The sequence below is a fragment of the Coregonus lavaretus genome (genome assembly GCF_964263955.1).
Source record: "Coregonus lavaretus genome assembly, chromosome: 5".
Taxonomy (NCBI): domain Eukaryota; kingdom Metazoa; phylum Chordata; class Actinopteri; order Salmoniformes; family Salmonidae; genus Coregonus; species Coregonus lavaretus.
This window is the reverse complement of record NC_139992.1, coordinates 71,088,924-71,103,214: the sequence shown is the minus strand read 5'-3', so window position 1 is coordinate 71,103,214 and position 14,291 is coordinate 71,088,924. Positions and strand designations below refer to the sequence as shown.

Sequence of the window (14,291 nt, the reverse complement as noted above, 5' to 3'; positions counted from 1 at the left end):
TAAATAGGCCTTTGGTGTTTAGTAGTCTAAATGTAGTGTACTTGTCTTTAACTGCCATTTCCCGAAAGTCCGATTCTTCCGACACGCCAACAAATCTTTCTCAGTTTCAGAAGCATCTGCGTTCATCAACTTTTGTGTGGTTATTCTTAGATACAGTATATTCTCCAGACTGTTACAGAAGGAATTGTTGATATGTTGTAAAACATTTCTTCTAGATAACATTTTCTTCTGAATATTGTGCCTGAAAAACATTTTACATACATATTTACATTTGTATATTTAATTAGATGGCGCGTCATTAGCATATTTCCAAAAAATATTACAGAAAGATTTTAATACAAAAAAATATTATATTTTTGTCTACATTCAACTGGCAAAAGTTGAATGTGATGTGATTAAGGGGGGGGGGGTACACTATTAGGGTGTGGTGCCTGGCCTTAAATCCATCAGGAAAGTAGAGGTCACTATTGATTGATAGTGGCAGTATTTGTACACAGCAATTGGCCAGTGTCCAATACAATACAGTGAATACACAGGGCTGGAAATAGAGCTGGGACCAGCAGAGCTAGTGTATTCACGATTTAAACAGGATTCTAAAGTTTGCCATTTTCACAAAAAAATTTCAGACTTGATTTGACCTAACAAAAACTGTCTCAACCTCTACAAAAAATGAAAAATAATTAGAAATCAACATAACAATTCACATTTTCTGTTGCTGCAGGATCATTTTCCAGCTGTAGCAAACTGGCTCAAATTAATATAGGGCAACTGTTCAATGGTGTTTTGTGGCAGCCCTCTGAGGGACTGATATGCCAATGTTGATTAGGATGAAGAAGGAACAATGGCAGCAATTGTATTTACTGTAGGCCATCAACGTCATACTGTAGCAGATTTCCATGACAGACGTTATGCAGTGTGCACTGCCCACTCACACACACTTCTCATCTCAGAGGATTTTGTTTTGGTTAGTTGTCAAAATAGACTATGCACACTACTGTGGTTTTGTACCACATTATAAACCACAGTATTTCATCATGGTAAGCCCAGTTGCTCTAGTGTAATTGGTTACTGAGATATTGTTATTCATTGCTCAATCTTTTTCTCAACCCAAGAAGAACTGGATTTATTTTTCAGAGCGGTATGAAGTGAAAAGGAAACATGAGCGTTCTCATGGCAGGGGTCCGGCTCTGGGTAATTACCAATCTAAATCGATTACTGCCTGAGTTCTGTAGCCAGCATGCTGTGCTGGGGCCTTAGCACGGTAAACAAACACAGGATTTATTATGAGATATCAATAGTCATAGTGATCCTATGAGGTCATTGATTAAAGGTAATTCCAGGTAGTGGAACATGTGAGCTGAGCTACGGTATATACACTACCGTTCAAAAGTTTGGGGTCACTTAGAAATGTCCTTGTTTTCGAAAAAAATTCAATTATTTTTCTCCATTAAAATAACATAAAATTGATCAGAAATACAGTGTAGACATTGTTAATGTTGGAAATGGCTATTGTAGCTGGAAATGGCTGATTTTTAATGGAATATCTAAATAGGCGTACAGAGGCCCATTATCAGCAACCATCAGTCCTGTGTTCCAATGGCACGTTGTGTTTGCTAATCCAAGTTTATCATTTTAAAAGGCTAACTGATCATTAGAAAACCCTTTTGCAATTATGTTAGCACAGCTGAAAACTGTCTTCACTGTTGACGTTGAGACTGGTGTTTTGCGGGTACTATTTAATGAAGCTGCCAGTTGAGGACCTGTGAGGCATCTTTCTCAAACTAGACACTCTAGGCAGACAGGTGCATTTAGTATAGTGTGGATGTCCCTCCATTTCTCGATTGAAAACGACCTCAGCACAAATATTATAATGCACAACAGTTTTCAGCTGTGATAACATAATTGCAAAAGGGTTTTCTAATGATCAATTAGCCTTTTAAAATGATAAACTTGGATTAGCAAACACAATGTGTCATTGGAACACAGGACTGATTGTTGCTGATAATGGGCCTCTGTACGCCTATTTAGATATTCCATTAAAAATCAGCCGTTTCCAGCTACAATAGCCGTTTACAACATTAACAATGTCTACACTGTATTTCTGATCAATTTGATGTTATTTTAATGGACAAAAAAATTGCTTTTCTTTCGAAAACAAGGACATTTCTAAGTGACCCCAAACTTTTGAACGGTAGTGTAAGTATCTTTGCCATTGATGAATAGTGTAAACTTTTAAATATATTTGCTGACAAGGCAGTATTTATTGAAAGTAGATAAGATACTATCATGTTACCATTGGTGTATTAAAATGAGAGTTAGAGTGATGTCACCCTATCGCATTAATAAACCTTGCCTCCTGAATCCAAGTGTTTGACATGGGGGAGGGAACCAGTAACTTTATGGTCAAACTTTATCAATGTAGAAGCAACAGTCATTTTTCATACTTTGGTCATCTTACTTTGATCTGATTTCATCCAAATACTGTATCATCCAATTTCATAAAAAGCATGATTTTGACTGTTCATTACCTTTAAACCTTAAATGGTATTGTAAGGTATTGTACTGTGTGTCATTACTCAGTACTTGTTTTGATACCGTATTTAGATTACAGTAGGTGTACTGTAATATGAAATACAGAATTCTACTTGCCACCGAGCTGCCTGTAAGCTACTGTCAAATTCACAGTAACCCCTTTACAGTGCATGCATGGTGATGTCATTGACTGTTATGCTTGGCTATATGACTCTGGGCTGTGTTGAGTTTCGCTGGGACTGGGATGAGACCCACCACCTCATATTGTTACAGATGTGTTTTTCATCAATTAGATCAACATTGGTATGTTGTGGCGCATAAAAAATCATTGTGGTATACTGGATTAATAACATTGTTATACCTGTTGTGGTTTTATACATCAACGGCAAGTCACTTAACCCACATAAATTATGTTTTATGTTTATTGGATTATAAACATGCTCTAGTAATACCATATGTGCCATTCGGATATACTGTCTTGACAGAGAAATAGATGGCAAAGCTTCTCAGCTCACATTCCCTGAACAGACCCCCCCCCCCCCCCCCCCCCCCCCAGAGGTCCCTCCCCCTCTGTGTGATTGGTTAGGGCAACAGTTTGTAGCCCACAGGGGCCAGATACAGTACTCAGTAGAACAGAGAGAAAAGGAGGACAGCTTCAACCCTCCTGCCTCTTCTCAATAGGCTGAGAGGACAGGGTTAGAGGACCAGAAACTTAAATCAGAGCCAATATACTGGTACTAGAGGTAAACGCTTAAGTGTCAGGGTGAGCTGGTTTGTCCAGACTGCTGCAGTGGATTGGCCTATTACAGTATTACCAAACTTGTCAACTGTGAGACCTCTCTTCTTTTCCCCCTGTTTGTGGATGATGGGACTTTAGCCATGTGGCAGGTAAAAAAAGAGGTTACTGCCTACTTAATCTTTGGGGTTGCTTATTTTCTTTTAAGCAAGTGGTTTCTCTCTCTATGTGTGTGTGTGTGTGTGTGTGTATGTGCAGTAAGTGCTTGATATCAGTGTGTCGACATAACACGTTTCTGAGCCTCGAGGCAGGGCACAGTTCAAAAGCTGATGTCACTCTGCTGTATTGCACTCAGAAATTCCATTAAGTTTGACTACAGATTAATTATCAAAGTGACGTTACAGAGTGTAGAATAACACAGTGGTGAAGAGGCCATGTGAATGTGAAATGAAAGAATACAACAACACATCAATGTGTGATCATGTGCAATGGGTTGCCTGTAATCAGCATTATCACCTAATTTTAAGATGTGAATGTTGTGATTAGAAAAGCTGGTATGCCAACTTCAGTGCTGACAGCATGCCGAGGTTTACACATTGATCGTCATGAAAACATAATTTATGAGACAGGTCCAAGAAATAATCCATCATTATTTTAATCAAGCATGCTGTTTGCAGAATGCAGTTGAAATGCCAGCCTGTATTGTTCTTCAACTTATAGAATGTGACCAGTTTAGAATGTTATTTTCTCACAAATGTCAATTAAAGCTGTTTTTGTTAAGTGAAGCTGCTCTTTTTCAACAGTGTATTGCCAATAAAGACCTTGAGTTTGTTACACGGTCTGAGGGTTATACTAGTGCTACCAGGGGAATGAAAAGATGTCCTTATGAGAAAAAAATGTAATTTACACCTCAGATAAGATAAGATAAAAGTGAAAGATAGCAGTGTTTCGCGATCTGGGTTACCTCTTTAACTCTCAAGCATTATGTGTACTATTGTGACAAAAGCTTGCCTGTAGTTTTACAACAGAGCTTATCTGTGGGCAAGTCATACGCAGTTCCTTATAAATGTCTTATTTTCTAAGTGTAGAATTCAGACTTTGCTGTTGGAGCCTGGGGTTTTCCTTTTTAATTAGTAACTAATTGTTTCCCAGTAGAGCTGAGGAATGCCTGACTTTATCTGCAGTCACTCTTTGATCACTTGTGTGGTAAATAATGTATCACCATGGAAACCTTGTAGGCTGGGTACTAGAGGTATCAGGGAATGAGTCAGTCAGTGAATAATTTGTTGAGATTCAGTCTTTGGAATGTAGGTGTTGAAATAGGTAAACAAGTAATGGTACAGTCGGGATAGTGAACAATTATTTTTATGTGTTTGTTTGGGAGTTTACAACAGTAACCTTATGTTTGACATTACTATAGATAGTATTTCAGAAGTCTGTATATGCATAGTTCATTACTTATAATCAGCATAACCACAGTCAGTTTTGTCAGGGATCGTCAGTGTCAGTCAGTTTTTATGTCAACCACAAGATGTCCCTCTTTAACCAGTTTTGCAATGGGTTGAGTTGTCCATCAATTTCTATGTGTTAATCTGAAATCACAATGCAGCAATGTAAACAGTACATTTCATAAGAATGAAAATATATCCCTTGAAGTTAACCCATACATTTTCAAGTAATTTCAATGACGCATAATCTGCTTCAAATATTCATAAACCATCAATTTAATTCACTGAGTTATTTGTGCAGTATTTGGGGATCAAGGGAGGTAAGATGTTTTGATAGATAATATTTTAATTAATTTGAGATTAGTGTATTCCAACTGCGACCAATTCTGTTATCATGAAATCTATGCTGGGCTTTGCTGGGAAAGCAACAGTCGTAGGGGGATTCAATGAAAGTTCATGTGGTTATGGAAAGAAAACAAAATGTTCCTGCTGTTGCTACCTGCCAAGCTGCAGGGAGGAAATGGGAGAGTTTGGCTGTTCTGATTGCTGACCAGGATGACCTACAGAAAGACTGGCCCTGCCAGCAACTGGCCTAGTTAACAGACCCTCTGTTCTAAAGCTGTTTGACTGCTTCACTGGCTAAAGGCTAACTGGCAATGTATCAATCCAACTAGTGGCCTCCATTTCCAGTTTCTTATCTTTGCTCAAATCAGCATTGGACTCTCAGCTGCATAACAAACTCCTTTGCAGTGTTTTTTTTTTTAGGTGGTTGCATTTCATAACTGTATTACTGTCTGTTCACATGTACACCCCTTACTCTAGGCTATTGTTTATTGGCACACATTTGTAATCAATATCCCTAATCAGGACATCAACTCAACAAATGAAACACCTACTGTACTGTCAAAATCAATATAGCAAGTCCTGCAGGCTCTAGTTTTATCTTATCTTGATTTTTGTCCAGTCATATAGTCAAGTGCTGCAAAGAAAGACCCAGTTAAGTTGCAGCTGGCCCAGAACAGAGCGGCACGTCTTGCACTTTATTATAATCAGAGGGATAATATTAATGATATGCATGCCAGTTTCTCTTGGCTAAGAGTTGAGGAAATACTGACTGTGTCACTTCTTGTTGTTATAAGAAACATTAATATGTTGGAAATTCCAAATAGTTTGCATAGTCAACTTACACACAGCACTGACACGCACACTTACCCCACCAGACATACCACCAGGGGTCTTTTCACAGTCCCCAGGTCTAGAACAAATTCAAGGAAACGTACAGTATTATACAGAGCCATGAGTGCATGGAACTCCCTTTCATCTTATATACCGCAAGTGAACAGCAAACCTAGTTTGAAAAAACAAATAAAGCAACACCTCACAGCACAACGCCCCTCCCCCATGTGACCTACTTGTTGTGTGTAGAGTAACTTGCAAAAGTATTCATCCCCCTAGGCGTTTTTCCTATTTTGTTGCATTACAACCTGTAATTTCAATGGATTTTTATTTGGATTTCATGTAATGGACATACACAAAATAGTCAAAATTGGTGAAGTGAAATGAAAAAAATAACTTGTTTCAGAAAATGCCAAAAAATGAATAACGGAAAAGTGGTGCGTGCATATGTATTCACCCCCTTTGCTATGAAGCCCGTAAATAAGATCTGTTGCAACCAATTACCTTCAGAAGTCACATAATTAGTTAAATAAAGTCCACCTGTGTGCAATCTAAGTGTCACATGATCTGTCACATGATCTCACCTGTCCTGAAAGGCCCTAGATTCTGCAACACCACTAAGCAAGGGGCACCACCAAACAGGTCAGGGACAAAGTTGTGGAGAAGTACAGATCAGGGTTGGGTTATAAAAAAATATCTGAAACTTTGAACATTCCACGGAGCACCATTAAATCCATTATTCAAAAATGGAAAGAATATGGCACCACAACAAACCTGCCAAGAGAGGGCCGCCCACCGAAACTCACGGACCAGGCAAGGAGGGCATTAATCAGAGAGGCAACAAAGAGACCAAAGATAAGCAATCACGTTTGGTGTTTGCCAAAAGCCATGAGAGAGACTCCCCAAACATATGGAAGAAGGAAAACACTATGTCTGGCACAAACCCAACACCTCTCATCACCCCGAGAACAACATCTGATGTTTTTCATCGGCAGGGACTGGGAAACTGGTCAAAATTGAAGGATTGATAGATGGCGCTAAATACAGGGAAATTCTTGAGGGAAACCTGTTTCAGTCTTCCAGAGATTTGAGACTGGGATGGAGGTTCACCTTCCAGCAGGACAATGACCCTAAGCATACTGCTAAAGCAACACTCGAGTGGTCCCCTGTAGCTCAGTTGGTAGAGCATGGTGCTTGCAATGACAGGGTTGTGGGTTTGTTTCCCACGGGGGGCCAATATGAAAATGTATGCACTCACTAACTGTAAGTCGCTCTGGATAAGAGCGTCTGCTAAATGAATAAATGTAAATGTAAAATGTTTAAGGGGAAACATTTCATTGTCTTGGAATGGCCTAGTCAAAGCCCAGACCTCAATCCAATTGAGAATCTGTGGTATGACTTAAAGATTGCTGTACACCAGCGGAACCCATCCAACTTGAAGGAGCTGGAGCAGTTTTGCCTTGAAGAATGGGCAAAAATCCCAGTGGCTAGATGTGCCAACCTTATAGAGACATAACCCAAGAGACATGCAGCTGTAATTGCTGCAAAAGGTGGCTCTACAAAGTATTGACTTTGGGGGGTGAATAGTTATGCACGCTCAAGTTTTCTGTTTTTTTGTCTTATTTCTTGTTTGTTTCGCAATGTGTAAATCAAATGATACAACCCCCCAAAAATCTATTTTAATTCCAGGTTGTAAGGCAACAAAATAGGAAAAATGCCAAGAGGGGTGAATACATTCGCAAGCCACTTTTGTAAGTGTACGGCTTAAAGTGGTCCTATGGACAGATACGCCAATCTCCGCTGTGGAGCTTTGCAGCTCCTTCAGGGTAATCTTTGGTCTCTTTGTTGCCTCTCTGATTAATGCCCTCCTTGCCTGGTCCGTGAGTTTTGGTGGGCGGCCCTCTCTTGGCAGGTTTGTTGTGATGCCATATTCTTTCCATTTTGGAATAATGGATTTAATGGTGCTCAGTGGGATGTTCAAAGTTTCTGCTATTTTTTTATAACCCAACCCTGATCTGTACTTCTCCACAACTTTGTCTCTGACCTGTTTGAAGAGCTCCTTGATCTTCATGGTGCCGCTTGCTTGGTGGTGCCCCTTGCTTAGTGGTATTGTAGAATCGGGGGCCTTTTAGAACAGGTGTACAGTGGGGAGAACAAGTATTTGATACACTGCCGATTTTGCAGGTTTTCCTACTTACAAAGCATGTAGAGGTCTGTAATTTCTATCATAGGTACACTTCATCTGTGAGAGACGGAATCTAAAACAAAAATCCAGAAAATCACATTGTATGATTTTTAAGTAATTAATTTGCATTTTATTGCATGACATAAGTATTTGATACATCAGAAAAGCAGAACTTAATATTTGGCACAGAAACCTTTGTTTGCAATTACAGAGATCGTACGTTTCCTGTAGGTCTTGACCTTCTCAAGATCCTTCAGGTTTCGGGGCTGTCGCTGGGCAATACAGACTTTCAGCTCCCTCCAAAGATTTTCTATTGGGTTAAGGTCTGGAGACTGGCTAGGCCACTCCAAGACCTTGAGATGCTTCTTACGGAGCCACTCCTTAGTTGCCCTGGCTGTGTGTTTTGGGTCGTTGTCATGCTGGAAGACCCAGCCACGACCCATCTTCAATGCTCTTACTGAGGGAAGGAGGTTTTTGGCCAAGATCTCGCGATACATGGCCCCTTCCATCCTCCCCTCAATATGGTGCAGTCGTCCTGTCGCCTTTGCAGAAAAGCATCCCCAAAGAATGATGTTTCCACCTCCATGCTTCATGGTTGGGATGGTGTTCTTGGGGTTGTACTCATCCTTCTTCTTCCTCCAAACACGGCGAGTGGAGTTTAGACCAAAAAGCTCTATTTTTGTCTCATCAGACCACATGACCTTCTCCCATTCCTCCTCATCCAGATGGTCATTGGCAAACTTCAGACGGGCCTGGACATGCGCTGGCTTGAGCAGGGGGACCTTGCGTGCGCTGCAGGATTTTAATCCATGACGGCGTAGTGTGTTACTAATGGTTTTCTTTGAGACTGTGGTCCCAGCTCTCTTCAGGTCATTGACCAGGTCCTGCCGTGTAGTTCTGGACTGATCCCTCACCTTCCTCATGATCATTGATGCCCCACGAGGTGAGATCTTGCATGGAGCCCCAGACCGAGGGTGATTGACCGTCATCTTGAACTTCTTTCATTTTCTAATAATTGCGCCAACAGTTGTTGCCTTCTCACCAAGCTGCTTGCCTATTGTCCTGTAGCCCATCCCAGCCTTGTGCAGGTCTACAATCTTATCCCTGATGTCCTTACACAGCTCTCTGGTCTTGGCCATTGTGGAGAGGTTGGAGTCTGTTTGATTGAGTGTGTGGACAGGTGTCTTTTATACAGGTAACGAGTTCAAACAGGTGCAGTTAATACAGGTAATGAGTGGAGAACAGGAGGGCTTCTTAAAGAAAAACTAACAGGTCTGTGAGAGACGGAATTCTTACTGGTTGGTAGGTGATCAAATACTTATGTCATGCAATAAAATGCAAATTAATTACTTAAAAATCATACAATGTGATTTTCTGGATTTTTGTTTTAGATTCCGTCTCTCACAGTTGACGTGTACCTATGATAAAATATTACAGACCTCTACATGCTTTGTAAGTAGGAAAACCTGCAAAATCGGCAGTGTATCAAATACTTGTTCTCCCCACTGTATATACAGTGAGGGAAAAAAGTATTTGATCCCCTGCTGATTTTGTACATTTGCCCACTGACAAAGACATGATCAGTCTATAATTTTAATAGTAGGTTTATTTGAACAGTGAGAGACAGAATCACAACAAAAAAATCCAGAAAAACGCATGTCAAAAATGTTATACATTGATTTGCATTTTAATGAGGGAAATAAGTATTTGACCCCTCTGCAAAACATAACTTAGTACTTGATGGCAAAACCCTTTTTGGCAATCACAGAGGTCAGACGTTTGTTGTAGTTGGCCACCAGGTTTGCACACATCTCAGGAGGGATTTTGTCCCACTCCTCTTTACAGATCTTCTCCAAGTCATTAAGGTTTCGAGGCTGACGTTTGGCAACTCGAACCTTCAGCTCCCTCCACATATTTTCTATGGGATTAAGGTCTGGAGACTGGCTAGGCCACTCCAGGACCTTAATGTGCTTCTTCTTGAGCCACTCCTTTGTTGCCTTGGCCGTGTGTTTTGGGTCATTGTCATGCTGGAATACCCACCCACGACCAATTTTCAATGCCCTGGCTGAGGGAAGGAGGTTCTCACCCAAGATTTGACGGTACATGGCCCCGTCCATCGTCCCTTTGATGCGGTGAAGTTGTCCTGTCCCCTTAGCAGAAAAACACCCCCAAAGCATAATGTTTCCACCTCCATGTTTGACGATGGGGATGGTGTTCTTGGGGTCATAGGCAGCATTCCTCCTCCTCCAAACACGGCAAGTTGAGTTGATGCCAAAGACCTCGATTTTGGTCTTATCTGACCACAACACTTTCACCCAGTTCTCCTCTGAATCATTCAGATGTTCATTGGCAAACTTCTGAAGGGCCTGTATATGTGCTTTCTTGAGCAGGGGGACCTTGCGGGCGCTGCAGGATTTCAGTCCTTCACGGCGTAGTGTGTTACCAATTGTTTTCTTGGTGACTATGGTCCCAGCTGCCTTGAAATCATTGACAAGATCCTCCCGTGTAGTTCTGGGCTGATTCCTCACCGTTCTCATGATCATTGTAACTCCACGAGGTGAGATCTTGCATAGAGCCCCAGGCTGAGGGAGATTGACAGTTATTTTGTGTTTCTTCCATTTGCGAATAATCGCACCAGCTGTTGTCACCTTCTCACCAAGCTGCTTGGCGATGGTCTTGTAGCCCATTCCAGCCTTGTGTAGGTCTACAATCTTGTCCCTGACATCCTTGGAGAGCTCTTTGGTCTTGGCCATGGTGGAGAGTTTGGAATCTGATTGATTGATTGCTTCTGTGGACAGGTGTCTTTTATACAGGTAACAAACTGAGATTAGGAGCACTCCCTTTAATAGTGTGCTCCTAATCTCAGCTTGTTACCTTTATAAAAGACAACTGGGAGCCAGAAATCTTTCTGATTGAGAGGGGGTCAAATACTTATTTCCCTCATTAAAACGCAAATCAATTTCTAACATTGTTGACATGCGTTTTTCTGGATTTTTTTGTTGTTATTCTGTCTCTCACTGTTCAAATAAACCTACCATTAAAATTATAGACTGATCATTTCTTTGTCAGTGGGCAAACGTACAAAATCAGCAGGGGATCAAATACTTTTTTCCCTCACTGTATACTGAGATCATGTGACACTTAGATTGCACACAGGTGGACTTTATTTAACTAATTATGTGACTTCTGAAGGTAATTGTTTGCACCAGATCTTATTTAGGGGCTTCATAGCAAAGGGGGTGAATACATATGCATGCACCACTTTTCCATTATTTTATTTTTTCATTTCACTTCACCAATTTTGACTATTTTGTGTATGTCCATTACATGGAATCCAAATAAAAATCCATTTAAATTACAGGTTGTAATGCAACAAAATAGGAAAAACACCAAGGGGGATAAATACTTTTGCAAGGCACTGTATGTAAATGTTTGTCTTTTGTCTGTAATGTATTTTTCGATATGTGTCGGGCCCCAGTAAGACTATCTGTCGCCATTGGCGCCGGCTATTGGGGATCCTAATAAATCAAAATATTAAATATACTGAATATATAGTCGAAATTTACAACAGGTCACTTGCCCTCATTATAATTCCATACATGCAGTACAAATCCATAGTCAATTGGTTGTGTATTAGCTTCGCCACAATAGAAGAAACACAGTACAGTGCAAACCCCTAAATAAAGCTGGTTTGCCTTTTCAACATAATCCTATTTGACAGGTGGAGGGCCCTAGAAGTTAAACAAATGTTGATTTCTATAATCCACTTGTCCTAGATAGCACAGCACACCACTGTGCTTCCTGGTTTGTTTTCTAATATATGAAAGCAGTAAATTCCCATGTTTTTGATGAATGTGGGTCAGGTAGAGTCCCCCGCTGATAATCACAGTGATGTGTACGGGTGCAGATTTGGGAGATTAGAGGTTTTGTCTAATCATCTGCCTCTCGCCACAGCTGTAAATCACATTAGGCAGACAGAGTGGGCTGTTGGGCCGCTCCATTGAGATGGCTGCTTTTGGGTGCAGCAGCAGGCCACACATTGGTCACAGATTCGCTGCGAAGACAGGATTACAGATAATGTTGTTAGGTATCTGCCCCGGGAAAAAGGGGAAAAGAGCAAGTTCTCTCTCTCTAATGATGAATATATGGATTGCGGCCATCATTAGAGATGATAATAAAAGAGTCTAGCAAAGCTGATTAAAACGTGCTTGAAATGGAGAGAAAAACATCTGCCACAAAAGTGAGAATGAGAGCACATATCCCGTGAAAATGTAATATTTGTCCAAGGATGACTCTAGTTCAAACAACATTTCAATTTAGTTATTAGGCCTAATATCCAAGTTCAGAGTTTCACTGAAGTGCCATATTGCTTAGTACTAATCCTTGATACAAGATACAAGCACCTATCCCACACTGGAAAACTCTGTCAGTGACCACATGCAGTGACACCTATCGCTGTTTATTGTTCCTCTGCTCTTTCAGTTCAGTTCAGCAATTACACCACCCTGCATGCCTGGGACCTGGGGATAAACAATTTACACTTAATTCTGTGAGTAAGCGATTTATCAGTTTTCCTGCACTTAATCTGACCCTGCTGGCACTTGTGACAAGAGCTCTGTGGGGCTCTTTAGGCTGGTGGTGTCTAGATGTGGCTACACATTAGGCAGTGTTAGTTGGCTTTTTTTGTGGTGTTTCTCCCTCTCTCAGGCCATGCTGATGCACAGTCCTATTGGCTATTGATTGTGGGTTCAGTGCCAACCAATGACTGTAGGTTCCAACCCTGGTTGGCTGTAAACCCCGTCCCAGCCCCATCGTAAAGGTCACATTTCATATGGGCCTTTTTCCAAAGCTGGCAGTGGGCAGACAGGCGACTGGCTTCAAGGCAATTGATCATTCATCTCCACCCATGCATTATTAATCCATGTTTTGTCAATGGGAAAAAAGTTAATGCAACATGATCTTTGTGTATGACTAGAATACTGACGCATAGTAAAGTTGTACTTCCTATAGACAGTGTTTAACAATGCCATAAATAAATGTTGTATTCCGCATGAATGTGTTGCATACTTGTGGCCAAAATATATATATATCAGGCATGTGTTAGATGTGGAAATTACCTATAGGTGTGGAAGTGGCCATGGTTTTTCCATTCGGAACCTCTGGGTTCTGAGAGTGTTGTGATGAACCCCACTCTCCCCCACTGAGACTCACTGACACTGAGTCACTGACATTACAGTACAGAAAACAACACAACCGTTGTACAGCAGGCATTCCTGCCCAGCTGGAGGCTTCACATGAAATCAGTTAGGGGAATGCCATTCACATTCCCATGTCATCTCCAACACTATGTGTCTCTCACTCTCACACCCACCACTTTGTGTTCACCAAGACATGTCTATAATGTCTACAGTATGGATCTGTCTGTCAGGGAGTGGATTCTGTCTCAATGTCATTTTGAATGATAGGAGAATTCAAACGTATCGGAGAGAGGTAGGGAGGGAGGCACATGAAGAGCAGATAGTAGATGGTACCCCTTACCTAAAAGTGATCCATCCCGCTTTAGAAGGCACTGGAACAGATGAACACAGGTCTTATCATGAGTACACTGAGATGTTTCATGTGGTGGAGACACATTTCTACAGATTGCACTGGTCTCGAGGAGAGGGCTAGAAATGAAATGGTTTTACTTTGAAACAGAATGTGGAGCTTTTGTGGTCTAATAATGATTTTGTGAAGCTTTGTAGGCTTACTGCCTCAACTCAGTGAGAGATACTGATGGTTTGTATAGAGGAAGACAACATATCTAATCTGTTTGGTCCAGGTCAGCTTGTTGTTTGGGAGCACAGGGAATCAGAGATCCCTGCCTGCCCTCCCTGTGTTCCAGATTAATCCTGCTGCCAACAAGTCTCCAATCCCAACCCATCCCCTGTGTGTGTGTGCATTCCTGTGTGCCTGTGTACAGCTGTGGGATCTTAATTTGACCACTCTTTTGTTGCCGAAAATGCAGGAAATGCAAACTTGTAATGTATTTTCAGTTTTTAAAAAGCTTCTAAAGTTTGTAATTTCCACTTAGAAAATTCAGACTTGATTTGCCGTAACAAAAAGTGTATTAACCCCTACAAAAATGTCCATTCATTATAATTCACATTAAAATTCACATTTCCTGTTGCTGCAGAATAATTTTTCTGTTGTAGCAAACTGGCTCAAATTAAGA

The 14,291-nt window shown here is 40.9% G+C and overlaps 1 protein-coding gene across 2 annotated transcripts in view; it reads left to right on the top strand.

Annotated features, from left to right (window-relative positions):
* Positions 1 to 14,291, top strand: part of mid1 (midline 1) — a 74,394-nt gene that overhangs the window by 34,113 nt on the left and 25,990 nt on the right. Inside the window, exon 1 of one of the 2 annotated variants that reach the window (XM_084162706.1) lies at positions 3,192 to 3,420. The exons of the other annotated variant lie outside the window; for it this stretch is intronic. The gene's annotated coding sequence lies outside the window, so the exon portion shown is untranslated. Of the gene's footprint in view, positions 1 to 3,191; positions 3,421 to 14,291 lie in introns of those variants that run through there. 2 annotated transcript variants of the gene reach the window in all.